The sequence below is a fragment of the Priapulus caudatus genome, unplaced genomic scaffold (assembly GCF_000485595.1).
Source record: "Priapulus caudatus unplaced genomic scaffold, Priapulus_caudatus-5.0.1 Scaffold294, whole genome shotgun sequence".
In the NCBI taxonomy this organism is placed as follows: Eukaryota; Metazoa; Priapulida; class Priapulimorpha; order Priapulimorphida; family Priapulidae; genus Priapulus; species Priapulus caudatus.
In genome coordinates, this window is record NW_014577355.1 from 227,081 (window position 1) to 231,619 (window position 4,539).

The 4,539-nt window shown below is 43.4% G+C and overlaps 1 non-coding gene across 1 annotated transcript; it reads left to right on the forward strand.

Moving 5' to 3' along the window:
- The first annotated feature begins 2,270 nt into the window (after window positions 1-2,270).
- Trnah-gug lies at window positions 2,271-2,342 on the forward strand. The gene has a single exon. It is a non-coding gene; the product is annotated as a tRNA-His (tRNA).
- Window positions 2,343-4,539: the final 2,197 nt, after the last annotated feature.

The following is a 4,539-nucleotide window of genomic DNA, read 5'->3' on the forward strand; positions in this document are numbered from 1 at the left end:
GCTTTATTATTACTCAACAGGTGACACCACTTTGTCACAATATGTCCAAACTGTCACCTAATTACCTCTTATTTTCTACACTAGGTGTCACTGTCGTCTATCCCACTGCAAACCTTTGGGTTAAAAACGACCATTCTACCAGGGCTGGTGGAAATGCCATCCCAAGATTATGGGTGTTTCCTGACATCCGTTCTGGATTAATCTACCATCTTTACATCCTCTCTAGCTAGTCAACAGGAAAGGGCCGAAGGCCACCTGTTGTAGCATAGGAGACTTTACACGTATATCTATTTATGTTACATTCTATACCGCATACTATGCTTTATATATGCTTATATTTGACGTTGGTGTCACCCATACACTATGTTAATTATGTCTACTCATTAGCACGGAATGTACAGCTATTTATATGCGACAGATGTGCACAGATAGATGTATATATATATGTAGATCGATATGCATACACATATCCACACACACGCCTGCATACGCATCATATGCAGTGATGACCATCAATATTCATACTAAGTTAAATACAATGGCCTACGTAAGTACATGCATTACACGTAGGCACGTGCATTTTACGCAGTCACACAGGCCATGTAAGTACAATGTATCATACTTCATTGTCTCATATCTATCATATATATAGATGCATGTATACAACATCATATGTAGTAATTAATATCAACAGATATACAATTATCACACGCGCAACTAATTAAAGCGCGTGACATGTATATACTAAATACACGTATCTGCGCGGCAGCTGACTGGTCCAAGGCCAAAGCCTTTCATACATGTTTCGATGGGAGTGGACACGGGTAGGCTTATCGGTTGACTTATAAACGCGTGTCACCCGAATCTAGATTTAAACATACATGGTCTAAGGCGCACACGCGCCTTGCTTGACTTTGGGCAGCTAGCCAATTGACTAACGCGTGTAGGCGCAACCACCTATATGTATAAATTGTGCTCGCGGGTAAGTAAACAAGTTTTAACACTAATTACGCACGTGCACTGTTACATCACTCCCCCTGCAAATAGCTTTCTTTACTCAATGTGAAAAAGCGTTGTCCTGAAGCACTGCAAACATGTGCTGCCACCAAATAATCCCTAATTAAACACCAAAATGTGAAGCCAACGGCTATAGTCTAAACTCACTTTGCCATTCCATAACAGGAGGAAAGGGGAAACAATAGGGGGGAAAGGGAAGAAGAAGAGGGACTCCTGAGTCAGAACATGGATTGCTACAACTTGGCCATCACGACGAAGCAAAATTGCGGTTTGGGACAATGCCTCACAGCATACAATAAGAAGACATATCGAGTAGACAAGCACGGATGAGAGGCGGCTGATCGCCTGGATTTAAATACGAGGAAAAACGGCGCGGGGATGCTAGAAGTATTCACGACCGCATGTATGGCGGGTAGATTTTACGGCCGGATGCCATTCCTGACGCCAACTCCGTTTAGTCGCCTCCTACGACATGCAGGAGATACAGTAGGCGTATTCGATTGCCGGACCTACACGGCTGTAACTAACCCCCCGACAGTCAAAATACTAGTGTAAACGCGAAGCTTAATGTCTAATGTACAACACGAATGTGCTCATCTAGAACTATCAATCGATAACCATATCTCCCAACACCCTTAAGCATGTAAATAAGTCTGTAACTCTATGGTTTCCGGCGGGGTCGTACGCGAGGGAGGTGGGGACGGTGGGGTGGGTGGTTCAAGCTGGTTAGACTTAACTAGATCTGGCGGCGGTGCCGGCCCTACAACCGCGTCCCGCGTAAGGGTAGGCGAGGCCGCAGCTCGTGTTGAGAAAAGTACGGGAGTGGGTGCGAAACGACGTTGATAACAACACCCTGGTTTAGGGTTAGGGTTAGGGTTAGGGTTAGGGTTAGGGTTGTCTTTTTACAGTAGAACCAGATAATTCCCACGCAACTGATGGCGAGCAATGCGTAAATGGCAAACTGTTGCCATTGTACCCCCGAAAAACCAATGGATGCACCCAACAATGGGAAAGTTTCCCCTGCACTCAAAATGCGACGACTATTAGCAATGGAGTCCTTCAATTGCTCATACGGTATGTCAAATGCTTGAGTGGCATACAACTTCTATTTTCGTATATCTTCCGGATATCGCCTCTTTAGTGGCGATCTGTCCCCTATAACTAAACATTTGAGAACCGGCCGCTCAGGTTTTGTGCGATTTGTACCACACCTATTCGCTTATTGCACAGGGAATTGTCTTTTGAGGACGGAGGCCGTGATCGTATAGTGGTCAGTACCTTGCGTTGTGGCCGCAATAACCCAGGTTCGAATCCTGGTCACGGCACCAATGTAATCGCTGGATATCTTCTGCTGCCAGGCGACTGTGCGCTTATAGATGAGAGCTATATGCGCCGTGAAATGCGGTAATAAACTTATAAATATAATAAATAAAATGTAGAATTGGTAATGGTTTACAACTGCCGTTTCACTGTATATTTTATACTCACTAAAACACGTACAAATCACACAGGGTAAACTAAAGGTTGCGCACTACGCACAAATCTAGCAACAGACGAGGGTGAACACAAGAGAGCCCCGTGTCTCTTGTGCGGGCTCTTTTATACCCCCGATCTTGCAAGATGAGTCGCGATCCCACTACCGAATATGCTTCTACCAATCACTGCTGGCCACCGGGATGGCATAGGGTTTGGGATTATCGGCTATGGTCAGTTTTTAGAGTGTTATAGAGTGGACAGCAAATGGCGGGTAAGGAGTGGAGATGTTTTACACCCCTTCGGCCACGTAGGTGACCGACCTGGGTATGACGTATGCTGGATGATCGATTACAGTAATTGACGCTTTCCTTCTGATCGTTTGTTACCCGTGATCGTTAGCGGTCTGCATATATGATTAGAGCTATCGTGGTACATATGCGTAGATAAAGTACTCAACACTGAAGTTACGTATGCAACGGTACAAGCATCTTTAATGAACATGATACACTAACATGGATGCCCCGGTACTAACTAAGTACACTATGTTAATTATGTCTACTCATTAGCACGGAATGTACAGCTATTTATATGCGACAGATGTGCACAGATAGATGTATATATATATGTAGATACATATACATACACATATCCACACACACGCCTGCATACGCATCATATGCAGTGATGACCATCAATATACATTACAATTAACATAATCAAAATTACACGCCTAAGTTAAATACAATGGCCTACGTAATCACATGCATTAAACGTAGGCACGTGCATTATACGCAGTCACGCAGGCCATGTAAGTACAATGTATCATACTTCATTGTCTCATATCTATCATATATATAGATGCATGTATACAACATCATATCTAGTAATTCTTAATATCAACAGATATATTGTAGACAGAGAATCCCCGTCTTACAAGAAGTGTATAGAAATGTTAACACTTGATATTCACAAGCATAAGAAAGTGTGACAGTGCCACAAGAATAAGATTTATTCAGGAAAGCTCCTGTAGTTAATAGAAATACACGTACTACAGTACACGGAGAAGTGCTGACGAATTACACAGTGCGAGTACAATTTACACAGCTATAAGGTACTACGTTTAGAAATATAGAAAGTTATTGCACGTACTAAAAGATAGCTTACTACGATAGAACAAATAAGAACACAAGACAGTTATAGGTCTATAGTGGCATAGATCTATGGTGCATGAAGAACCTTAAGCCATTAGTTAAGAAAGAACTTACATACTCACGGACTGGATATCGATGCACGTTGCAACACAGACAATGTTAGCACACACACTGACTGTGCTTGCGTGAACTGTCTTATATATACACGCTTAAATTTAGCGTCTAGGGACCCCTATCCAAACAAGGAACCATCCCAACAACCGAAACTGTCCAGCAGATGTTTCGATTTAGAATATCCCCCATGTACACGGTCAGTTATGTGAGTAAATGATCGGCCATCCTTACAAGGATGCCACGTCCACGATAGCTCTCTATTTCACAAGACAGGAGTATCTCTCTATTGTGTCGAATCTCTCCTCCGGGGAGAGCCGCGTCCCCTCAGTTGCTTCTCAGTCGTGTGCTAAATGTGTACACAAACAACCTTCCCACTCGTGCACAAACACTCCCGCCTGCCCTCGCAGACCGTGTTTCGCACATTCCCTCGACCTCATTGCTCGTGCCTAGTTAGTCATTACAAGAATCAATCTGCTGTGCCGATAATCTGAACGGTGTTATAAAATTATTAACTGATTTAATTAATGCAAACCTCGTGTCTACAATATCATTATCACACGCGCAACTAATTAAAGCGTGTGACATGTATATACTAAATACACGTATCTGCGCGGCAGCTGACTTTGGTCCAAGGCCAAAGCCTTTCGTACATGTTTCAATGGGAGTGGACACGGGTAGGCTTATCGGTTGACATATAAACGCGTGTCACCCAAATCTAGATTTAAACATACATGGTCTAAGGCGCACACGCGCCTTGCTCGATCTTGGGCAGCTAGCCAGC